General features: G+C 36.0%; 1 protein-coding gene across 1 annotated transcript in view; it reads left to right on the forward strand.

Annotated features, from left to right (window-relative positions):
* LOC127873321 (epithelial splicing regulatory protein 1-like) overlaps positions 1 to 27,255 on the forward strand; it is a 120,963-nt gene that overhangs the window by 18,317 nt on the left and 75,391 nt on the right. The window contains exons 6-7 of the mRNA XM_052417135.1: positions 13,129 to 13,308; positions 15,530 to 15,591. The gene's annotated coding sequence lies outside the window, so the exon portion shown is untranslated. The remainder of the gene's footprint in view (positions 1 to 13,128; positions 13,309 to 15,529; positions 15,592 to 27,255) is intronic.

The following is a 27,255-nucleotide window of genomic DNA, read 5'->3' on the forward strand; positions in this document are numbered from 1 at the left end:
ATGGCTTGTTGCCTATGTGAGTCTACCTACATGACTATTAGATGAAGTGTGATCTATTTTCCAGTCAATTGATTTTTGGAGAAGTTATGAGCTTTGAATTAAGGATTTTGTTTCTATAATAATTGTTTTCAGGAGATTTTTTTACAAAATAATTATGATAATTAAGATATTAAGCTGATTTTTGGGACATGGGTTTACCTACAGATCAAGTGTGGTTTTCGTTCCAGTCAATCGATTTTGGCAAAGTTATGGTCCTTGAATCAAGAACATTTCTATCAAATAATTGTTTTCCAGAATTTTTTTACGAAGGACTTAAAGATATTTAGCTGATTTTGTTATTTGAGTCTACCTATATGACTTACAGAGGAAATGACAGTTTTGTTCTAGTCCATTGATATTTGGCAAAGTAATGGGCTTTGGACAAAACTGTTTCAGATATTTAGCTGATTTGGGTGTCTATCTACATGCCATACAGAGGAAGTGTGAGTTTTGCTCTGGTACAGTGTTTCGAAAACTTATGGGCATTGGACCTAGTTATTTTCTATATGATAAATGATTTTCCCTATTTTTTTTTAACAAAACACTTTCAGATATTGAGCTGATTTTTAGTGTCTGAGTCTATTTACATGACTTTCTGTTAAAATCTGTGTTTTGTTCTTGTTTTTGGCAAAGTTATGGGCCTTGGACTAAGGAATTTTCTTTGAAATTACACTTTTGTATTTTTTCCTTAATGCTTTCAGATACTGTCCAAGGCCTTTAACATTGTCGAATATCAAATGACCTTAACTTTATGAAAGCAAAATCGGTATAACCAAATATTTTAAGGCAAGCAATCAAATCCTAGTGGTTTAAAGATTATTATTATTTCCAGCTTACCCGAACAGTGCTCACTATGAGTTTTGTGTTTCTGTCCTCCATCATGGTCCGCTGTGCACCTTGTGCTGTGTATCATGTATCATGATGGGGATGATGATGATGAGGATGATGATAAGGATTGGGATGATGATGGGGATTGACTCTTCGTCCAATAAATATATTATTCAGAAGCTGTCATTTGGAATCTTTATGATTGGATCTATAAATAATTAAATGAGTGACCCCTTGATCTTTGTTTACACAACCTCTTATAAAAGAGACAACCCGCTTTTGGCTGAGTTTTGTCTCTCGTAGATGACTGTTAAAGGGGCCTTTTCACAGATTTTGGCATTTTTTTAACTTATTCATTAAATGCTTTATATTGATAAATGTAAACATTGGATCGTAAAAGCTCCAGTAAAAAATCAAGAAAAAAATTAAAAAAAGGAAAAGAACATTGCCCGGAGCAGGTTTCGAACCAGTGACCCCTGGAGTCCTGCCAGAGTCCTGAAGTAAAAACTCTTTAGCCTACTGAGCTATTCCGCCGAGTACAAATTGTTGACCTATTTTATACCTTATATAAGCAATCTTCGTAGTTTCACAAAATTTAACGACAAAAACAGAACTCTCCAAATTATTCAATCGTTTCGCGATGCAACGCTTTATAATTTTTAGGTTCTAAAATCGTCAAAAGATGCATATAATGGCTATATTAGAGCATGGTTAATGTTCAGTATTACTGTTTTCTCACAAATATCATAACTAAAACGAAAACTTACGAATCTGAAACAACTTTTTTCAATTTTTGTCAATTTACCAAAGCGTGAAAAGATCCCTTTAAAGTTTAAAATCTGTACATATGCATTCCGTGTTTGAAATGCTTTCAATTATCAAAATTTGGTCACAAAAGTGTTCCTAGAAATGGAATGTTTATGTGTCATTTAATGCTTATTATCTACTGTCTCAGAATTTTTTAGTTCCTTTTTGTCACAGGTTAGCATCTTAATGTGCATAACACTCTTATTGTTCCATTTTTCAAATACTGTCTAATGTATTTATCATTCCTATTTCAGTAAAAACTCCACAAGCGACACCACCATCAACTTCTTTTTGGAGTTTAAGAGAGGAAGGTAAAACAAGTACCACAATTGCACAATTGCATATATATTTGATTTGATTTGATCAAATGCTTCTGAATATGCTCATATTAATAATGACGTTGGTGATAAATACTATGAAAGGTGAAGATAGAGAATATCATGATGATTGTAATGATGGTCAATCATTGTAGACACACAAGCGCAAATCTTAATGAGAGGCCTGCCCAGGAAAACAAAGTCTGCAGATGTGAACAGTGTATGTTTGCTTCTACATATTCAATTAACACTAACAGTTTTCAAACACAGACATTAGTAAATGAATTTCTTAAGTGTAAAAAATTATTTTCATTACATGATAACTGATGCTATTTTTATGTCCCCGGTAGGGTGGCTTATAGCAGTTGAACTGTCCGTCAGTCCGTCCGTCCTTCCAAAAACTTTAACATTAGCCATAACTTGTGCAATATTGAAGATATCAACTTGATATTCGGCATGCATGTGTATCTTATAGAACTGCAAATTTTGAGTCGAGAAAGGTCAAGGTCAATGTCATCCTTCAAGGTCAAAAGTAGCAAGAATTATCTATAAAAAAGATATACGGCGTTGATTGTTGTTGTGGCTAATGAAAGATTGAGAGTTATATCAAGAAGACAGCAAATGTCATTTTCTAAACAGTTCTTAGCAGCATCACATGCAAATCATTTACGTTGCGCCAGATTTCATGGCTTATTTTGCATTATTAGATATTGTTGACCATATATCTATAGAACAAAAATATAAAAGAAGAATATGAAGATATACGAGTATATGGCCAAACACGAATCAACCGTACATATTAACCCATGTATGCCTAGTGGACTTTCCCATCATTCTAAATTTGATAAATTTATTTCCAAATTATGGATGTCTAGTGAATTAATTTGTTTATTTAGAATATTTATTATAGTAATCCTTTAAGAAAACAGCGCAGACCCTGATGAGACGCTGCATCATGTGGCGTCTCATCTGGGTCTACGTTGTTTGCCAATGCCTTTTTTGTAGACTGTTGGCAAAAATGGGTTAATACGCGCGTTCTTCGAACAGACATGTATTGTTGTAGTGGTTTTTCGGACACAAGCTATTTGATTCGATTGATAATAGACTCGTGAATTATCGCGCTCATGCTTGGTAAATGAGTTTCTATGGTAATAATTCTAATTAAATTAATCAAAACTAGTACCTATCATGGAATTATTGAAAAACAATCCTTTATTGACATACCATAATTATATCGCCGAATATCTGCAATTAAGATATTGCCGGTCATGTTCACCGGGTTAACGCGATAGAGTTTATCTAATGAGTCTTGTACTGACCGCGAACTGAACTTTATACCTTGCGAGATGGAATGCAATGCGTTAAAATGAGGTCACGAATTCACTGCTGAAACGAGGGTTTGTTAAAAGCTTTATACTTTTACATATTATTTTCGCTGTTTCGAAAACAATTTAACATATAATGGTCAAAACAAGTTTCAGGATATGGAACAACAATATTTAGATGATCTAAAATATACGTGATCACAGAATGCAATACGGTAGTAAGTACTAAATATGAGAACGCAGCCTTTAAAAACAAACTCTTTGGCGCTGACAATCCCCTGAAAATAAAAGGTGCACGCACAAACCGTGTTGATGTCAAGAGTTGAATGTAAAACTGTTCTATCTATCAAGCCTTTTCATTAGAGGTACAATTGTTTCATGCTGAACACGCAGTTTTAAAAAAACAGTGTTGCAAAGACGCGGACAGGCTGAAATCAGCCAATGGAATAAATAAAGTGTATTTAAACAGCTACGCCGACAAAAAATACAATCCAAGGAAGTTACAAGTGGTAAAAGGGAAATAATTTCTAAACCTGCATAATGATATATTGAAATTTAATTTCAAAGCGGCGCAAAAGGGGACATTGTGTGTGTGACAAACACATCTCTTGTTAGAATTATATTTTGTCTAGTGTTACACATTTTTATGCAAGCTGAAAAGTAATTTATCATATGTTTATTTGTTTTAAATCTTAATATTTGACATCCTTTCATGACACTATGTTTTTCAGTTTCTTTCCCCAATAAAACCAACAAACGTGAACTTAAAACGCCACGACGGAAAATGTATTGTTTCGTTTAGAAACAAGGCTGACGCGAAGGAAGCGTTGAAATTTGTTTTAACTAAAATGGGTATGTGGAACTTACTTCTACTTTATTATGTCGACTTATACTTAAATGTTGGCATATATTGATGAAAGGGACCATTGGTAGTCTTCTAGAATTTTTGATAACAATGTCCCCCCAAACTCCACATTCCCGCAGACTAATATAGTGAGATTTTCCATAGACATCAAAGACAATATAAACGTTTTAAAGTATTCTGACACGCTTAAAATACTACAATCTAACTAGAATGCATTATTTTGTATGCTATGAAGATTAACATTGCTTAAGTTTTGCCTCTTTTTCAAAAAGAATTTCAGTGATATGATTTTTGACAACTTGCTACCTTTTAGGAGATTGTGCGATTGCTTGTCTCTGCCATGAAAAGCTCTATTTATATTGCTGATTTGATACCCTGACTATTTTCTTATCTTACACAGGGATATGGAACAACAATATTTGAATACATAGAAATGGTTATCTTGTCCAGTGAAGGTGAGTAAAACAGTGCTACAAACATCATATAGGAATGCCTTTTTTCACTTTTGATCACTGAAACTTAGAATTTCCTGGGATCTGTCTTCTCACAAGATATTTCTCATAATATTTGTAAATTTTGACAATTTTATAAGCTTAGCTGTTTTCAGAGAAAACGCGAGGTATTGTCCGGCGACGTGCTTATACCTTTACATTTTGTTAATCTTTTGAACATTGGCTCTTAAATCAAAGAGATGCACCTTGATAATATCTACTCGCCACATCCATTTTGCAGTCACTATGTCAAAGGTCAAGACCACTGTGACTTCGATTTTTTTTTACAAGCTTGCATTTATTCAAAACTGCACCCGCAGCAGAATGCTGGCAATCGTTATGGGGTACTATTGTTTTACAATGAATTAGATTATAATTATAACAGAATATAACTCTTCTTAATAGACAATATTTATTTTTTTAAAGAAAATTATGAGCTATTGTCATCACCCGAGCGTCGGCGTCGGGTTAAGTTTTGTTTTAAGGTCCACTTGTCTCATAAAGTATCAAAGCTATTGCATTAAAATGTGGTACACTATACCTAACTATCATGAGGCAGACAAAGTTAGATGACTCTGGCTGGCACAGAATTGCGTGCCCTTTTTATATTTAGAACATTGAAACACTCGTTAGCTATCATAAGAGGACTGTACAGGACAAGTTGCATAACTCTGGTTGGCATTTTGACATAATTACGGCCTTTTTTTGACTCCGTTGGTTAAATTTTGTGTTTAGATCCACTTGTTCTAAAGTTTCAAGGCTATTGCTTTCAAACTTCAAATACTTTCATACTATCATGAGGATACTGTACCTGGCAAGTAAAATATGACCCTGACCTTTTAATGACCTTTACAATCAAGGTCAAATTATTACATTTTGCTAAATTGCCATGACATCTTTATTTATGATCATATTGGATTTATAACAAAACAACACATAACTGACATACCACACCCTCAGACTTTACCCCCCTCTTAACCCCCCCCCCCCCCCCGACCCGCAACTTATTTTTTTTTTTTAAATGGTTGAAAAAACACAAATATTTATTTTTTATTATTTTATTTTTGAAAGAATATACAACCATCTCAAGAACCCCCGCTACATTTAAGGTCAGTGGGCTTTTGTTGGCAAGTAAAGTCTAACGCATACTACTAGATAGGCAGTTAGCTTCTGGCTTAGTATATTTGGCCACTAATGAACTATATTTTGCTGATTTTAAACAATTTCAACACAATTGATAAAAAAAATTTTTTTATGTCCCCCACCACTATAGTGGGGGACATATTGTTTTTGCCCTATCCGTTGGTTTGTTTGTTTGTTTGCCCCAACTGTAACATTTTGGGATAACTTTTGCAATATTGAACATAGCAACTTCATATTTGGCATGCATGTGTATCTTATAGAGTTGCACATTTCGAGTGGTGAAAGGTGAAGGTCATCCTTCAAGGTCAAAGGTCAAAAAACAAATCCAAGGGAAGTAATTAGCTTCAAAGGGAGATAATTATTTGAAACTGCCAGATGGTAATTTTTTTTATTTAATAAATCAAAGGGGGGCAGTTTCTGGCAAACACATTTCTTGTTTTGGGATAGTTTTTGAATCAAAATAAAGGCAAAACTATTTGAATGTTAGATATTTCGTAAGGATGAGACCAATTTTAAGATTGCATCCAAGCTTCCCTGATTTGTTTGTATCTTTTCTCTCAATCTGTTAATATTAATGCCTTTTTGAAATCATTATTATTTCTTTCAGCATACTTAATTAATTGCAGAGGTTGAAGTCTTACTATTTATACTGTATTCAATATTATGTATGGTATTTTATTTAATTTAGTGACATTTTGACAATAATATCATGTTGTTTGAGTGTTTTGTTAGAAAACAATTTGTTAATTTGAATCATATTTATTTTGAAGGAAAAGACCAAGGACAAAATAGGGTTACATGACACTAAAGAATGTTAACATCAGTGTCAGCAACTTGGAGTGATGGCATAAATAAATGATACAATTTTCTCTCCTGTCCTATTTTTATGCCCCCCTTCGAAGAAGAGGGGGTTTATTGCTTTGCACATGTCGGTCTGTCGGTCCTTCCACCAGGTGGTTTCCGGATGATAACTCAAGACCGCTTGGGCCTTGGATCATGAAACTTCTTAGGTACATTGATCATGACTCGCAGATGACCCCTTTTGATTTTGCGGTCACTAGGTCAAAGGTCACGGTGACCCGAAATAGTAAAATGGTTTCCGGATGATAACTCAAGAACGCTTAGGCCTAGGATCATGAAACTTGATAGGTAGATTGATCATGAGTCGCAGATGACCCCTATTGATTTTGAGGTCACTAGGTCAAAGGTCAAGGTCACAGTGACCCGAAATAGTAAAATGGTTTCCGGATGATAACTTAAGAACGCTTATGCCTAGGATCATGAAACTTTGTAGGTAGATTGATAATGGCTGGCAGATGACCCCTATTGACTTTCAGGTCACTAGGTCAAAGGTCAAGGTCACGGTGACCCGAAATAGTAAAAATGGTTTCCGGATGATATCTTAAGAACACTTCGGCCTAGGATCATGAAACTTGATAGGTAGATTGATCACGACTCGCAGTTGACCCCTATTGATTTTCAGGTCACTATATCAAAGGTCAAGGTCCCAGTGACCTAAAATAGTAAAATGGTTTCCGGATGATTACTCAAGAACGCTAATGGCTACGATTAGGAAACTTCATAGGTACATTGATCATGACTCGCAGATGACCCCTATTGATTTTGAGGTCACTAGGTCAAAGGTCAAGGTCATGGTGACCCAAAATAGTAAAATGATTTTTGGATGATAACTCAAGAACGCTTTTGCCTAGGATCATGACACTTCATAGGTACATTGATTGTGACTCGCAGATGACCCCTATTGATTTTCAGGTCACTAGGTCAAAGGTCAAGGTTACAGTGACAAAAATCGTATTCACACAATGGCTGCCACTACAATGGACAGCCCATATGGGGGGCATGCATGTTTTACAAACAGCCCTTGTTTTTGTTTCAGTTACAATAATGGAGTCAACTGTTGCATTATTACGATTGAAATTAAGAAGAGAGCGGACTGAGGTATGCATTCATAAGACATGCTGTAGAAGGTATAGATAAATTATGCACATTTTATTAGCCCAACTGAGCACAACCTGCTCATGCCAGATGAACACAATAATTAAGATAGACTGCTTAAATACAGTTTTCAGTTATTCAGTAGTAAGGAGCTATGTTGTTATGGAAGTGTTTTTTTAATAATGTGTCCATATTTCAACTATGAAAAACATTAAGTGTCAGATGTTTGGTACCTGAAAAGAAGATCAATCTTGAATTTCTGCTGTGTGGCTTCAAACAACAGCTAAGGGGATTGGTGTTTGTTTGTGCACCTTATATTATTTCGTTATATTTTTTTACATTTACTGTATGCACATTATGTTCTTTTTTTGCCATCAATTTATTTATTTTAATTATTTCTTAGTTTTAGAAATGAAGGACGGGCAGCCACAATTTAGAATAAAAGTGGCCCAACAGTAGTCTTCAGTTACAAAGGGACTGAAGTCCACTACCCCAGTTCAGAACCAACAGACGTCCCCTACCCCAGAGCTGAAGCAACAGAAATCTTCTACATCAGGGCTGGTAGTTGTTTATGCAGGAATCTAGGGAAATAGATACAATAAAATCATGTTAAACATACAACCAAGAGTGAGCACAGAAAATATTTGCCTAATTCATTCTATTCACGATTATCAAGTAACATTAGTAATTTATGTATATTTATATATATACATATATTTCTGCAGCTTCTAAGAATAAATGACTATTCATACAAATTTGATATGTTGCATGTCTTAAAATGGGGAAACAATAATTAAATGCACCATTATGAGGTTGCCTTGGTGTAGTGGATATGGTGTCCACCTAGCAATCGGGAGGTCCCGGGTTCAATCCCCACTGTCAGAGCATTTTTTGGATCTTCTCCAAAGACAGCAAGTGCTGGTTTTTAGTCCCGGGAAATGGACTAAAGAGCATTTGAATAAGCCATAGGCTTTTGATGAAATCGAGCTTAAATAAATAGGTTTAAACTTAACTAAATACACCAAATTCAAAATTGTATACAAAAACTAAACATCATAGAAGTACATGACTAGGAAATAAATACAAAATAATAATAACCTGCCGATTTGTGCAAATTGACCTTTTGATTGTTTTCTCCTCTCAGCTGATTTTCTTCTTTGGAGTAATACTATTGTTTAAAAAATATGTGTTCAGTAACAAAAACTTTGAAATGATTTCACTTTATTTATGCATTTCTTCAACACACTGTGGTTGTTGTTTGGTTTTGAAGACTGAAGTTTGCATCAAACAATTGCAAACAACTGCAGTGCCTTTAGTGATATGATTATCATGTCAGATCATTCTCATTTCAGTTGCAGTGGAGATGAGGGGCTTACCGGGTAAAGCCACACATAAAGATATTAGGAATGTATGTGTGCACCTGTAAAGTATATATTACATTTGCATTAGCACCTTTTGAACATAGACATAAGTAAATCTATTTCTTACAATCAATGAAACAAAGTTATTATTATTACATTACATTTGATGCAATTTTTGGCAGGCAATCAATTATTTTCAATAGCTTAGTGTTACACATTTTTTGTGTAAGCTTTGTTGAATTGTTTCCAATCTTATTTATGGACATCCTTGCATTATACTATGTTTTTCAGTTTTTTAGCCCAATATGTATTTGTGGAGTGGACTATAACAGAAGGGAAAAAAGCGGGAGAGCTATAGTAACATTCTCTTCAAAAGAAGAAGCTGCGGAGGCTCTTAACAATAACCTGAAAATAATGGGTATGTGTACATAGCTTACATCTACTTTATTTTATAGGAACTTATAATGAAATGCTGGGCAGATTCTGATGGAATGGCCCTCTAGTAGTCTTCTAGATTCATGATTGTTGGTTAAAGAGGTCATGTGGCAAACACAGTTTTTTTCATTAAAGCATTTGTAACGAAATTTCATATTTTGCATGTACCATGGTATTATACTTATCTAAGAATGTGTTCAAATTGTGCCAATGGGGGGCAAACATTTAAAACTCTTGGTTCAAAGTATTAAACATTGTGGATGCAGAAGCATCAAGAACACTTGTACTAATATTGTTCAAATAATGATCCACAAGTTAAAACTTGCTTAAGGGATCATAAGTTTTTTTTCTTTGATAAGATTTTTTGGGAATATCGGTTTGTTTGAAACTGAGAAGCAAAACAATTTCATATGTACTATTTAGCATCAACTAGAGGAAATCAACAAACTTATCTCAAGTCATGCTTCTTGTGTCAAAATTAGTCACATCCCAGTGGCCACATGTGGCCACATTTTTAATGAATACATATTTACTCATTAATAATGGTCTTATATCCATTGAGATGGGGAACTGATAGAGTCGCCAATAATCCTCATTCAACTCTCCACTGTCAAATGTGGAGAGATTTACCATGGGCACCAAAGAAGCAACTTTCCAACAAACATTTTAAAAATGTACCCTGTGACCTTCACCTTGAACTTAGATATAACATAACCTTCATAACTTCTATCAAAGCGTATATAGGGGGCATATGTCATCCTATGGTGACAGCTCTTGTTTTTCTTTTGATTTTCTTAGCTGATTTCCAAAATGCTAATGGTCCATTACAAAGCATGGAGGCCATGGAGAAAAGGGCAATTTTCTTTAAATGGCAATTGCGAAATATTTGAATTACTCTTGAAATGGGATCCAGTCAGTTGAAAAACATGGCCACCAGTTTTCCTTAAATTTTCCTTATATTGCTATAGTGGAACTTTCTTGTCACTAGAAGGCATTTTTGCTTACCTCAAGCTTTATTGAATGTCTACAGCTACTACATTATGAGTCAGTTTAGCTTGAAATTTAGTAGTAGTAAAACAAGAAAAAGCATAAAGAGTGTTTTAAGCGGCACAGATTCAGTACGCAGGATTAAGAAAGCCCTTAATAACTCACAAAGTAATGATATGTATATGTTTGTTTTTTAACCAGGTTTTCCGAAGGAAAAAACTGGTTATTAGATTGGCGAATGCGGGCTGGCTGGCTTTTAAAATCATTTGGCACATTTGTTCACCATCATGGTACGGTGTGTCGCACGAAAGAATCACGTCAATAACTCCAATGTCAAGGTCGCCACAACTAAAAATAGATTATTATTTTTTTTAAACAAACTTACAAAGGGGGTTAATTTTGTTTGTTCATTTCAAATGTTCAGTTTGAGTTTTCTCCCTTTATCAGATTTTTTTTTCACAATGAAAACCTGGTTTTGTGACAATTTTGTCCCTTGTTCAGGATTGTACCTATGAAGAGGGTCACAGTCTTCAACAGGACCATCCTTTTGTTATAAGATGAAAATAGTGTTATAAATGTTTTGAATGCAAGATTGTGTCTTTATTTGTTATGCCCCCCTTCGAAGAAGAGGGGGTATATTGCTTTGAACATGTCGGTCGGTCGGTCTGTCGGTCCGTCCACCAGGTGGTTTCCGGATGATAACTCAAGAACGCTTGGGCCTAGGATGGTGAAACTAAATAGGAACATTGATCATGATTTGCAGATGACCCCTATTGATTTTGAAGTCACTATGTCAAAGGTCAAGGTCACAGTGACCCGAAATAGTAAAATGGTTTCCGGATGATAACTCAAGAACGCATACGCCTAGAATCATGAAACTTCATAGGTAGATTGATCATGACTCGCAGATGACCCCTATTGATTTTGAGGTCACTATGTCAAAGGTCAAGGTCACGGTGACCCATGATAGTAAAATGGTTTCCGGGTGATAACTCAAGAACGCATACGCCTAGGATCATGAAACTTCATTGGTAGATTGATCAAGACTTGCAGATGATCCCTATTGATTTTGAGGTCACTAGGTCAAAGGTCAAGGTCATGGTTACCCGGAATAGTAAAATGATTTTTGGATGATAACTCAAGAACGCATACTCCTAGGATCATGAAACTTCATAGGTACATTGATCATGACTCGCAGATGACCCCTATTGATTTTGAAGTCACTAGGTCAAAGCTCAAGGTCACGGTGACCCGAAATAGTAAAATGGTTTTCGGATGATAACTCAAGAACGCATATGCCTAGGATCATGAAACTTCATAGGTAGATTGATCATGACTCGCAGATGACCCCTATTGATTTTGAGGTCACTAGTTAAGTCTTATATTAATACTGCTGACTACAAAGCTTTGATACTAGGATGGATGTTACATATCTTGATTTTACATCATCTAACCTTGATATTGATAATCCTTTGAACTTAGACTTATTCAGATGTTCAAAATTCTTGGTTGGCCCAAAATGATTGTGTGGTAAACTTTTATGGGCCGTGCTCTATGAAAAGGGGGTTTAATGCATGTGCATAAAGTGTCATCCCTGATTAGCTTGTGCAGTCCATACAGGCTAATCAGAGACGACACTTTCCGCTTTTATGATATTTTCTCTTCTTAGCACAAATCTAGTTAGGTGGAAATTTTCACCACTGATTAGCCTGTGCGGATTGCACAGGCTTATCTGAGGCGACATTTTAGGCATATGCATTAAACCCCATTTTCACAGAGCACGGCCCTGATTTATTTCTTTGTTTTGGTCATCTCCCTCATTCTGTGTCACAGGTTATAAGTTTGGAACGGTTGTAACCTGTGGCCAATCAAAATTATCTTTTGAAATCATTGTTTGTCATGGCCTGAGATTGTTGCTTATTCTAATATTACATAATAGGATCCTGATAAAACATTGCTAAATTGCTGAGGTTAATATGAAAATTGCTTCTTTTAAATTAAAATGACAACCATGTTTTGTCTGCAATTAACTGACAATTTATGACTGTAAGACAATAATAATTGCAATCATGGTGTCGTGATTGTTATATAGTATGCAACCATAGTTTGTGGAATAATTGAGCGCACAGTTCTTGATGCCCTGACTGCGTATGATCCCATTTCTCGCCCGTTTTGTAAAGGTTCTGGATGATGAGCTGGAGTTGAAGCTGGACTCACTGTACCCAAAGGCTCTCGGTTTCCTGGTGATCCTTTCTAAAGATGGAGGTCTGATCTACGTCTCTGAGGGGATTGCAGATCATCTTTGGCCTGCAACAGGTACTGTAACTGTTATGTGGGCCGTGCTCTTTGAAAAGGGGGTTTAATGCATGTGCGTAAAGTGTCATCCCAGATTAGCCTGTGCAGTCTGCACAGGCTAATCAGGGACAACACTTTCCGTCTAAACTTGATTTTTGCTAAGAAAAGACTTTCTTTAAACAAAATATATCATAAAAGCGGAAAGGGTTGTCCCTGTGCGGTTGTATCCCTTAACACACTTGCTTGAGTTATAAGACATTGTATCTACTTTTCCTGCAGATTGAGCTGATTGGTCAGAGCATCTACAACTACGCACACGCGTGCGACCATGAAGAAATACAGGAAGTGCTCTCTCCTCGCTGTCGAGAGGAGGCGATGCCAATGACCGTGTTCATACGCCTCAAGTGCACCCTCACCCCAAAGGGAAGCAACGTCAACCTAAAGTCTGCTACATTTAAGGTCAGTGGGCTTTTGTTGGCAAGTAAAGTCTAACGCATACTACTAGATAGGCAGTTAGCTTCTGGCTTAGTATATTTGGCCACTAATGAACTATATTTTGCTGATTTTAAACAATTTCAACACAATTGATAAAAAAAAAATTTTTATGTCCCCCACCACTATAGTGGGGGACATATTGTTTTTGCCCTATCCGTTGGTTTGTTTGTTTGTTTGCCCCAACTGTAACATTTTGGGATAACTTTTGCAATATTGAACATAGCAACTTCATATTTGGCATGCATGTGTATCTTATAGAGTTGCACATTTCGAGTGGTGAAAGGTCAAGGTCATCCTTCAAGGTCAAAGGTCAAAAAACAAATCCAAGGGAAGTAATTAGCTTTAAAGGGAGATAATTATTTGAAACTGCCAGATGGTAATTTTTTTTATTTAATAAATCAAAGGGGGGCAGTTTCTGGCAAACACATTTCTTGTTTTGGGATAGTTTTTGAATCAAAATAAAGGCAAAACTATTTGAATGTTAGATATTTCGTAAGGATGAGACCAATTTTAAGATTGCATCCAAGCTTCCCTGATTTGTTTGTATCTTTTCTCTCAATCTGTTAATATTAATGCCTTTTTGAAATCATTATTACTTCTTTCAGCATACTTAATTAATTGCAGAGGTTGAAGTCTTACTATTTATACTGTATTCAATATTATGTATGGTATTTTATTTAATTTAGTGACATTTTGACAATAATATCATGTTGTTTGAGTGTTTTGTTAGAAAACAATTTGTTAATTTGAATCATATTTATTTTGAAGGAAAAGACCAAGGACAAAATAGGGTTACATGACACTAAAGAATGTTAACATCAGTGTCAGCAACTTGGAGTGATGGCATAAATAAATGATACAATTTTCTCTCCTGTCCTATTTTTATGCCCCCCTTCGAAGAAGAGGGGGTTTATTGCTTTGCACATGTCGGTCTGTCGGTCCTTCCACCAGGTGGTTTCCGGATGATAACTCAAGACCGCTTGGGCCTTGGATCATGAAACTTCTTAGGTACATTGATCATGACTCGCAGATGACCCCTTTTGATTTTGCGGTCACTAGGTCAAAGGTCACGGTGACCCGAAATAGTAAAATGGTTTCTGGATGATAACTTAAGAACGCTTATGCCTAGGATCATGAAACTTTGTAGGTAGATTGATAATGGCTGGCAGATGACCCCTATTGATTTTCAGGTCACTAGGTCAAAGGTCAAGGTCACGGTGACCCGAAATAGTAAAAATGGTTTCCGGATGATATCTTAAGAACACTTTGGCCTAGGATCATGAAACTTCATAGGTACATTGATCATGACTGGCAGATGACCCCTTTCGATTTTGAGGTCACTGGGTCAAAGGTCAAGGTCACAGTGACCTGAAATAGTAAAATGGTTTCCGGATGATAACTCAAGAACGCTTAGGCCTAGGATAATGAAACTTGATAGGTAGATTGATCATGACTCGCAGATGACCCCTATTGATTTTTAGGTCACTGGCTCAAAGGTCAAGGTCACGGTGACCCGAAATAGTAAAATGGTTTCCGGATGATAACTCAAGAATGCTTAGGCCTGGAATAATAAAACTTGATAGGTAGATTGATCATGACTCACAGATGACCCCTATTGATTTTCAGGTCACTAGGTCAAAGGTCAAGGTCACAGTGACCCGAAATAGTAAAATTATTTCCGGATGATAACTCAAGAACGCTTATGCCTAGGATCATGAAACTTGATAGGTAGTTTGATCACGACTCGCAGTTGACCCCTATTGATTTTCAGGTCACTATATCAAAGGTCAAGGTCACGGTGACCTGAAATAGTAAAATGGTTTCCGGATGATAACTCAAGAACGCTAATGGCTACGATTAGGAAACTTCAAAGGTACATTGATCATGACTCGCAGATGACCCCTATTGATTTTGAGGTCACTAGGTCAAAGGTCAAGGTCATGGTGACCCAAAATAGTAAAATGATTTTTGGATGATAACTCAAGAACGCTTTTGCCTAGGATCATGACACTTCATAGGTACATTGATCGTGACTCGCAGATGACCCCTATTGATTTTCAGGTCACTAGGTCAAAGGTCAAGGTTACAGTGACAAAAATCGTATTCACACAATGGCTGCCACTACAATGGACAGTCCATATGGGGGGCATGCATGTTTTACAAACAGCCCTTGTTTTTGTTTCAGTTACAATAATGGAGTCAACTGTTGCATTATTACGATTGAAATTAAGAAGAGAGCGGACTGAGGTATGCATTCATAAGACATGCTGTAGAAGGTATAGATAAATTATGCACATTTTATTAGCCCAACTGAGCACAACCTGCTCATGCCAGATGAACACAATAATTAAGATAGACTGCTTAAATACAGTTTTCAGTCATTCAGTAGTAAGGAGCTATGTTGTTATGGAAGTGTTTTTTAGCTCATCTATTTTTTGAAAAAAAATGATGAGCTATTGTCATCACCTTGGCGTCGGCGTCGGCGTTGGCGTTGGCGTCGGCGTCCGGTTAAGTTTTGCGTTTAGGTCCACTTTTCTCAGAAAGTATCAATGCTATTGCATTCAAACTTGGTACACTTACTTACTATCATGAGGGGACTAGGCAGGCAAAGTTAGATAACTCTGGCGTGCATTTTGACAGAATTATGTGCCCTTTTTATACTTAAAAAATTGCAAATTTTGGTTAAGTTTTGCGTTTAGTTCCACTTTTCTCAGTAAGTATCAATGCTATTGCATTCAAACTTGGTACACTTACTTACTATCATGAGGGGACTGGGCAGGCAAAGTTAGATAACTCTGGCATGCATTTTGACAGAATTATGTGCCCTTTTTATACTTAGAAAATTGACAATTTTGGTTAAGTTTTGTGTTTAGGTCCATTTTATTCCTTAAGCATCAAAGCTATTGCTTTCATACTTGCAACACTTACTAACTATCATAAGGGGACTGTGCAGGCAAAGTAATGTAACTCTGACTGGCATTTTGACAGAATTATGTGCCCTTTTTATACTTAGAAAATTGAAAATTTGATTAAGTTTTGTGTTTAGGTCCACTTTATTCCTACAGTATCAAAGCTATTGCTTTCATACTTGCAAGATTTATGAACTATCATAAGGGGACGGTGCAGGCAAAGTTATGTAACTCTGACTGGCATTTGGACGGAATTATGGGCCTTTTATACTTAGAAAATTGAAAATTTGGTTAAGATTTATGTTTTGGTCACTTTACCCCTAAAGTATCATAGATATTGCTTTCATACTTGGAACACTCACAAACTATCATAAGGGTACAGTAAAAGGACAAGTTGCATAACTCTGGTTGTCATTGTTACGGAATTATGGCCCTTTTTTGACTTAGTAACTTTTAATATATGGTTAAATTTTGTGTTTCGATCCACTCGAAGTATCAAGGCTATTGCTTTCAAACTTCAAATACTTACATGCTATCATGAGGTTACTGTACCTGGCAACTTGAATTTTACTTTGACCTTTGAATGACCTTGACTCTCAAGGTCAAATTATTAAATTTTGCTAAAATTGCCATAACTTCTTTATTTATGATTAGATTTGATTGATACTTTGATGAAACTACTCTTACCTGACATACCACAATAGACTTCACCCAAACCATCCCCCGTGCCCTCCCCCCCCCTCCCCCCCCTCCCCCCCCCCTAATTTTTTTTTTTTTTTTTTTTTTTTTTATAAGATCATCTCACAAATGACCACCACACCCTCACACTATACCCCCACCCCACCCCCCCACCCCCCCCCAAATTTTTTTTTGATTTTTTTTTTTTTTTTTTTTTTTTAAGATCATCTCACAAATTATCACCACACCCTCACACTATACCCCCCCCCCCCCCGATTTTTTTTATTATTTTTTTTTTTTTTTTCGCTTTTTTGGAAGATAATGTAATAAATGTCCACAACCCCACACTATACACCCCTCTTCACTCCACTCCTCCCTCCTTTGTGATTGAAAATGAGAGTCCCTTCACCTTTAAAAAGAAAATAGATGAGCGGTCTGCACCCGCAAGGCGGTGCTCTTGTTTAATAATGTGTCTATATTTCAACTATGAAAAACATTAAGTGTCAGATGTTTGGTACCTGAAAAGAAGATCAATCTTGAATTTCTGCTGTGTGGCTTCAAACAACAGCTAAGGGGATTGGTGTTTGTTTGTGCACCTTATATTATTTCGTTATATTTTTTTACATTTACTGTATGCACATTATGTTCTTTTTTTGCCATCAATTTATTTATTTTAATTATTTCTTAGTTTTAGAAATGAAGGACGGGCAGCCACAATATACAATAAAAGTGGCCCAGGAGCTGTTGAAGGTCAGTGCCCTAACAGGCTGTTTTTCCATGGCAAGAAGTAAAATGTGTTCCAAAAAAAAAATCCCAAGAAAAAATGCCAAACTTTTCCATTACAGGCATTAGTTGGTTTATTAAGTGTTTTAAGTAACAATATAATAATGTAGTACATTATAATATCAATTAAAAATGCAGTTAAACATTCACATATTAGCCATTGGAATACTTCTTTTTATGTCCCCCACCACTATAGTGGGGGACATATTGTTTTTGCCCTCTGTTGGTTTGTTTGTTTGTCCCAACTTTAACATTTGCTATAACTTTTGCAATATTGAAGATTTCAACTTGATATATCAGTGTGCCAAGAAATTTAATATGTATGTGTCATAAAGTGCTTTAAATCATCTGTCTCAAAATGGTCTAGTTCCTTCTAGTCACTAGTATCTTAATAGAGCTCATTATCCTCTTATTGTTCCATTATATCAAATACTGTCTATAGTATTCATCACCCATGATCATTCTCATTTCAGCAACACCTATTGCGACACCACCAGCATTTAAAAACGAAGAAGGTAAAGAAAGTACCACACTTGCATGTCATCAGTTATTTTAAAAAATAATAAGGAAGTTAAAACAAAAACAGCTATTATAGATAAAGTGTACCTGGCAAATATTTGCCTGGCATTGACCCTTATGAATCAATAGAAAATATTTGTTTGTTATTGTGATTAAAATATTAATTAATATGATGACAAATATGGTAGTTGTTTATGCAGGAATCTAGGGAAATAGATACAATAATAACATGTTAAACATACAACCAAGAATGAGCACAGAAAATATTTGCCTAATTCATTCTATTCACGATTATCAAGTAACATTAGTAATTTATGTATATTTAGCCGGATTTTTTTCGAAAAAATCTCGGCTTATAGATTGATGTTGTCGGGCGGGCGGGGGGGGGCGGGCGGGCGGGCGGTGTGCTCGAAAATGTTAAAGTTCTTATTTCATGGTATAACTTTGGTATGCTTGGACCTAGAGTCTTCAAACTTGACATGAAGGTTGGCCAGGATTAACAGATGACCACTGGTCATTTCAAGGTCATTCATTTGAAGGTCAAGGTCACTGTGACCTTCAATATAAAAAATGTTAAAGTTGTTATAACTTTGGTATGCTTGGACCTAGAGTCTTGAAACTTGACATGAAGGTTGGCCATAACTAGTTAGTAACCACTGGTCATTTCAAGGTCATTCATTTGAAGGTCAAGGTCACTGTGACCTTGAATGTAAAAATGTTAAAGTTCTTATTTCATGGTATAACTTTGGTATGCTTGGACCTAGAGTCTTCAAACTTGACATGAAGGTTGGCCAGGATTAACAGATGACCACTGGTCATTTCAAGGTCATTCATTTGAAGGTGAAGGTCACTGTGACCTTCAATATAAAAATGTTAAAGTTGTTAAAACTTTGGTATGCTTGGACCTAGAGTCTTGAAACTTGACATGAAGGTTGGCCAGAACTAGTAAGTAACCACTGGACATTTCAAGGTCATTCATTTGAAGGTCAAGGTCACTGTGACCTTGAATGAAAAAATGTTAAAGTTGTTATAACTTTGGTATGCTTGGACCTAGAGTCTTGAAACTTGACATGAAGGTTGGCCAGAACTAGTAAGTAACCACTGGACATTTCAAGGTCATTCATTTGAAGGTCAAGGTCACTGTGACCGTGAATGTAAAAATGTTAAAGTTCTTATTTCATGTTATAACTTTGGTATGCTTGTACCTAGAGTCTTCAAACTTGAAATAAAGATTGGCCAGTACTAGAAGATGACCACTGGTCATTTCAATGTCATTCATTTGAAGGTCAAGGTCACTGTGACCTTAAATGTTAAAATGTTAAAATTGTTATAACTTTGGTATGCTTGGACATAGAGTCTTCAAACTTGACATGAAGGTTTGCAAGCACACTTAGATGACCACTGGTCATTTCAAGGTCATTCATTCTAAGGTCAAGGTCACTGTGACCTTGAATGTAAAAATGTTAAAGTTTTTATAACTGGTGTGATAGAAACCTTTTGGAGTGATCATAAGGCTGTCTGGATTTCTGTGTAGGTATGTGAAAGCAAAACAATAAATAGTATTATTTCATCTAAGTTTATTTTCTTACATTTGATAATGAAATTGATGGAAACTTCAAACAATATCTTACTAATTTGCCAATAAAAAAATTGAGATCAAACTTTCCTAATTGTCAATTCAAGTTCATATTTGTGACCTTAAATGTTATTGTTGTTCATGTATATGCATGCATTCAAAACATAACACAAGGTTTGCTCATGCCTTGAAAAGTATTTACATTTCATTTTGACCTTTGAACAATATTTCAGTAATTTAAGTATTGCATTGACAAAAACACGAAAGGTACTTTCCTGTCATTTAAATCAAAAATCCGGCTTCAATGCGGTCATCTCCGACCGCGGAACTCTAGTTATATATCGACATATATTTCTGCAGCTTCTAAGAATAAATGACTATTCATACAAATTTGATATGTTGCATGTCTTAAAATGGGGAAACAATAATTAAATGCACCATTATGAGGTCGCCTTGGTGTAGTGGATATGGTGTCCACCTAGCAATCGGGAGGTTCCGGGTTCGATCCCCACTGTCAGAGCATTTTTTTGGATCTTCTCCAAAGACAGCAAGTGCTGGTTTTTAGTCCCAGGAAATGGACTAAAGAGCATTTGAATAAGCCATAGGCTTTTGATGAAATCGAGCTTAAATAAATAGGTTTAAACTTAACTAAATACACCAAATTCAAAATTGTATACAAAAACTAAACATCATAGAAGTACATGACAAGGAAATAAATACAAAATAATAATAACCTGCCGATTTGTGCAAATTGACCTTTTGATTGTTTTCTCCTCTCAGCTGATTTTCTTCTTTGGAGTAATACTATTGTTTAAAAAATATGTGTTAAGTAACAAAAACTTTGAAATGATTTCACTTTATTTATGCATTTCTTCAACACACTGTGGTTGTTGTTTGGTTTTGAAGACTGAAGTTTGCATCAAACAATTGCAAACAACTGCAGTGCCTTTAGTGATATGATTATCACGTCAGATCATTCTCATTTCAGTTGCAGTGGAGATGAGGGGCTTACCGGGTAAAGCCACACATAAAGACATTAGGAATGTATGTGTGCACCTGTAAAGTATATATTACATTTGCATTAGCACCTTTCGAACATAGATGTAAGTAAATCTATTTCTTACAATCAATGAAACAAAGTTATTATCATTACATTACATTTGATGCAATTTTTGGCAGGCAATCAATTATTTTCAATAGCTTAGTGTTACACATTTTTTGTGTAAGCTTTGTTGAATTGTTTCCAATTTTATTTATTGACATCCTTGCATTATACTATGTTTTTCAGTTTTTTAGCAGAGACTCTTAACAGTAACCTGAAAATAATGGATATGTGTACATAGCTTACATCTACTTTATTTTATAGGAACTAATAATGAAATGCTGGGCAGATTCTGATGGAATGGCCCTCTAGTAGTCTTCTAGATTCATGATTGTTGGTTTAAGAGGTCATGTGGCAAACACAGTTTTTTTCATTTAAGCATTTGTAACGAAATTTCATATTTTGCATGTACCATGGTATTATACTTATCTAAGAATGTGTTCAAATTGTGCCAATGGGGGGCAAACATTTAAAACTCTTGGTTGACCCAAAATGATTGTGTGGTAAACTTTTATGAGCCGTGCTCTATGAAAGGGGGTTTAATGCATATGTGCGTAAAGTGTCATCCCTGATTAGCTTGTGCAGTCCATACAGGCTAATCAGGGACGACACTTTCAGCTTTTATGATATTTTCTCTTCTTAGCACAAATCTAGTTAGGTGGAAATTGTCACCACTGATTAGCCTGTGCCGATTGCACAGGCTTATCTGAGACGACATTTTAGGCATATGCATTAAACCCCATTTTCACAGAGCACGGCCCTGATTTATTTCTTTGTTTTGGTCATCTCCCTCATTCTGTGTCACAGGTTGTAAAATTGGAACGGTTGTAACCTGTGGCCAATCAAAATAATCTTTTAAAATCATTGTTTGTCATGACCTGAGATTGTTGTTTATTCTTATATTACATAATAGGATCCTGATAAAACACTGCTAAATTGCTGAGGTTAATATGAACATTGCTTCTTTTAAATTAAAATGACAACCATGTTTTGTCTGCAATTAACTGACAATTTATGACTGTAAGACAATAATAATTGCAATCATGGTGTCGTGATTGTTATATAGTATGCAACCATAGTTTGCAGAACAATTGAGCGCACAGTTCTTGATGCTCTGACTGCGTATCATCCCATTTCTCACCCGTTTTTTAAAGGTTCCGGATGACGAGCTGGAGTTGAAGCTGGACTCGCTGTACCCAAAGGCTCTCGATGGTTTCCTGGTGATCCTTTCTAAAGATGGAGATCTGATCTACGTCTCTGAGGGGATTGCACATATCCTTGGCCTGCAACAGGTACAGTAACTGTTATATAGGCCGTGCTCTGTGAAAAGGGGGTTTAATGCATTTGCGTAAAGTGTCGTCCCAGATTAGCCTGTGCAGTCTTTCCATCGAAACTTGATTTTTGCTAAGAAGAGACTTTCTTTATACAAAATATATCATAAAAGCGGAAAGGGTTGTCCCTGATTAGCCTGTGCGGTCGTGTCCCTTAACACACTTGCTTGAGTTATAAGACATTGTATCTACTTTTCCTGCAGATTGAGCTGATTGGTCAGAGCATCTATGACTACGCACACGCGTGCGACCATGAAGAGATACAGGAAGTGCTCTCTCCTCGCTGTCAAGAGGAGGCGATGCTCAGGAACCGTCTTCATACGCCTCAAGTGCACCCTCACCCCAAAGGCACAGCGTCAACCTAAAGTCTGCTACATATAAGGTCAGTGGGCTTTTGTTGGCTTCGTACATCGTGCCCTATCAAATCAAATGTCTTGTTGTCTATCTGTACACCTTATTTTACATTCAATAGTTCACCAGGTCAAATATTTGATGCCACTTTAGAAGCCACATTAATGACTCAATTTGCAACTCACTCAGAACCAGCTTAACAAAATTTGGTTTTAATCTTGCTGAGATGCAGCAAAAATCAAGGTCATCATATCAAAAATCCTATAAAATGTGTATGTTCATTCTAATTGTATGGGAAACGTCTGTGGACCGATAACTTTCGCATGTGTTGCCTGAAGTTACCTAAACTGGGTCTATTTTTGGCCTTTCCTAAGCTTCAAGAGTAATATTAGGTCATGTGCTTGTTAAGGTGAAGGAAGTTGACTTGTGTGCAGTTAGATAAGACTTGAAACGGCTACAAATCTTTATAAACATTTCTTAACAATATTTTTTTGTATTGTCTATTTTAGCAGCATCTGTGCCTGCTTGTTAATCTTGACAAATAACGGTCATTTATAATCCGGGCCAGACTTGTCTTAAATTGTGGTCAACAGGTCAAATATTTAAAAAAACACTCTGGGAGCAACATTCATGGAGCAAGTTTGTTGAAACCAATTTAACACCCCATTAAAAATCATTTAAAAAGTTACTTGCGAAATTTACCAACAATTGTACTAGCCATTTGAAGGAAAAAAAACAAGTCAGCTAGATCACCAACTCAGTTACAAAAATTACAATGCAAATCTCTGTTTAAAAAGTGTAAAAAATATGATTGTGAATAACCAGGAACATGTTTCATTTAAAGTTATATGTGTACATGTATTACCGAAACTGGGTCTATTTGTTTACCTTTTTGAAGGCTTATTAAACATGGACATTTTGTGGTTATAATTGTTTGAATTTTCTAGTTCAAGCAGCATCTACAGAGGCGGTAAATAGCCATTAAAATCTCGGCTACCGGAGCTAAGGAACACCGCAAGAAAGGCCTGTCCCGATAAGCAATTGTAAGAAGACACATAGCAGATAAATGAAATAAATTTAGTAGAACTAAGTATCTTAAGCCTTTTCTAACAACTTACAAATGCTAATTATGAGATATTGTGCGTCTTGCGTCTTTTGTCGAGTACTGGTTGTTGTTGTTTGTCGCATATTAGCTCCTTACCAATTAAGAGGTAACTAGGAATCACTTGCGTCCAATAACAATGTTTACAGGTAAATCTATTGTGCTCAGGGTGAGCTTCTGTGGTTCGCCTTTTAGGGCGCCTTCGTACATCGTGCCCAATCAAATGATGTATTGTTTCCTATCTAGACGCCTTATTTTTCATTCAAATAGTTCACCAGGAGGTCAAATGTTTGTTGCCACTATAGCAGCAACATTAATGGACTTCTGGATGATAACTCAGAACGCTTGGGCCTAGGATCATGAAACTTCATAGGTACATTAATATGACCCGCAGATGACCCTATTGATTTTTGAGCTCACTAGTCAAAGGTCAAGGTCACAGTGACCCAAAATAGTAAAATGGTTTCCGGATGATAACTCAAGAACGCTTAGGCCTAGGATCATGAAACTTTATTGGTAGATTGATCATGACTCCCAGATGACCCCTATTGATTTTGAGGTCACAAGGTCAAGGTCACAGTGACCCGAAATAGTAAAATGGTTTTGGGATGATAACTCAAGAACGCTTATGCCTAGGATCATGAAACTTTGTAGGTAGATTGATAATGGCTGGCAGATGACCCCTATTGATTTTCAGGTCACTAGGTCAAAGGTCAAGGTCACGGTGACCCGAAATAGTAAAATGGTTTCCGGATGATAACTCAAAAACGCTTATGCGATCATGAAACTTCATAGGTATATTGATCATGACTCATAGATGACCCCTACTGAATTTCAGGTCACAAGGTCAAAGGTCAAGGTCACGGTGACCCAAAATAGTAAAATGGTTTCCGGATGATAACTCAAGAACGCTTATGCCAAGGATAATGAAACTTAATAGGTAGATTGATCATGACTCGCAGTTGACCCCTATTGATTATCAGGTCACTATATCAAAGGTCACGGTCACGGTGACCTGAAATAGTAAAATGGTTTCCGGATGATAACTCAAGAACGCTTAGGCCTAGGATCATGAAACTTGATAGGTAGATTGATCATGACTCTCAGATGACCCCTATTGATTTTGAGGTCACTAGGACAAAGGTCATGGTCATGGTGACCCGAATAGTAAAATGGTTTCTGGATGATAACTCAAGAACACTTATGCATTGGATCATGAAACTTCATAGGTACATTGATTTCATAGGTACATTGATCATGACTGGCAGATGACCCCTATCAATTTTGAGGTCACTAGGTCAAAGGTCAAGTTCACGGTGACCCGAAATAGTAAAATGGTTTCCGGATGATAACTGAAGAACCCTTATTCCTAGGATCATGAAACTTAATAGGTAGATTGACCATGACTCGCAGATGACCCCTATTGATTTTCAGGTCACTAAGTCAAAGGTCGACCTGAAATAGTATAATGGTTTCCAGATGATAACTCAAGAAGGCTTATGGCTAGGATCATGAAACTTCATAGATACAATAATCATGACTGGCAGATGACCCCTATTGATTTTCAGGTCACTAGAAATAAGGTCAAGGTCACAGTGACAAAAAACATATTCACACAATGGCTGTCACTACAACGGAGAGCCCATATGGGGGGCATGCATGTTTTACAAACAGCCCTTGTCTCATAAGTAAAGATATTATCTTTGGAATGAGAGGCAAATAATATTAAATAATTAATTAACATTTTCCCCCTTATCAAGAATTAGTGTATCCAAAACAAGAACAATTTGATTTATTCATTCTTTACTGGTAGAATATCTTAAATTTAGAAAAAAACTGCCAACACAGATTTTTTTTATGTAATTTACAGATGTTTTTGTCAATATTTCATTATTTATGTGTACCATATACATGTAAAAAAAGGATTATTTTGTATCATCTCTTTTTCTTTTTATTTCAGTGGAATGGCCAAGCACTCATTTGGGGATGGATCTTACGATGGTAATTGTACGTACATGAGTCTAAGGCATAGCTCTCTACAAGTTGTAAGACAAACCCATTTATGCCTAGTGGACTCTCCCATCCTTTTAAATTTATTTCCTAAATTAGGGATGTCTAGTATATTTACTTCTATATTTATAATATTTCTTACAGAAATTCCTTCAAGCAGACAACGCAGACTTTGATTAGACGCAGCATCATGCGGCGTCTCATCTGGGTCTACTCTGTTTGCCAAGGCCTTTTTTCTAGATGCTAGGCATAAATGGGTTAATGCGCTGCAAAGTTATTATCTGTGTAACTGAGACATTGAACAATCAAAGGTTGTTGCTAATAAATAATCTCTGGATTTAAAAACTGATTAAAACTGTTTAAAAAAGAAGTTGCCCTTATCCAGTGTTTTTTTTCACCTATAGGGGAATGGCGGCGGGGCCCGTCCAAAGGGGAAAAACGCGTCGTTTTTTAGGAAAAGGGGAAAATTATAAATTCACTCTTTTTATGTAATGATATTTATTATATGAATACACATGTATGTATGAATGCAATATTCACAGCTGGATGTCTCTGTCCTTTTTCTTAAATATATATCAATGATTGTTTCAACATTAGTTTCAGACAGTTCAGCCGTCATGCACAGTCTCAGTTTTCCTAGCCAATTTCAGTCTAATTGGATTTTCTTTAATCGATAAAATGGCAAATTTGAGCATTTTTTATCAATAAATGGAGCAAATTGGAATGTTTTTATCAACAAATGTCGACACAATCTAGATACATCAGACCTTTCCCTTTTGGGAAAAAATGAAATTCATGTGAAAAGTGACCACTGATTTGGGAAAAACTAATTTAAGTCTTTATGATAATTCAAAATCATATTAATATTATATGTATATACTTTGTTAGTTGTTTATGAAATAAATATGTGATATATGTATCATAAGACAGTTCTTTCTAAAAAAAAAAAAAAAATTATGTCCCCCACTATAGTTGTGGGGGACATATTGTTTTTGCCCTGTCTGTTGGTCTGTTGGTTGGTTGGTCTGTTGGTTGGTTGGTTTGCGCCAACTTTAACATTTGCAATAACTTTTGCAATATTGAAGATAGCAACTTGATATTTGGCATGCATGTGTATCTCATAGAGCTGCACATTTTGAGTGGTGAAAGGTCAAGGTCATCCTTCAAGGTCAGATGTCAAATATATGTGGCCAAAATCGCTCATTTTATGAGTACTTTTGCAATATTGAAGATAGCAACTTGATATTTGGCATGCATGTGTATCTCATGGAGCTGCACATTTTGAGTGGTGAATGGTCAATGTCAAGGTCATCCTTCAAGGTCAGAGGTCAAATATATGTGGCCCAAATTGCTAATTTTATGAATACTTTTGCAATATTGAAGATAGCAACTTGATATTTGGCATGCATGTGTATCTCATGGAGCTGCATATTTTTAGTGGTGAAAGGTCAAGGTCAAGGTCATCCTTCAAGGTCAAATATATGGGTCAAAATTGCTCATGTAATGTCACTTCTGCAATATTGAAGCTAGCAATTTTATATTTGAAATGC

This window comes from Dreissena polymorpha, chromosome 1, assembly GCF_020536995.1.
Source record: "Dreissena polymorpha isolate Duluth1 chromosome 1, UMN_Dpol_1.0, whole genome shotgun sequence".
In the NCBI taxonomy this organism is placed as follows: Eukaryota; Metazoa; Mollusca; class Bivalvia; order Myida; family Dreissenidae; genus Dreissena; species Dreissena polymorpha.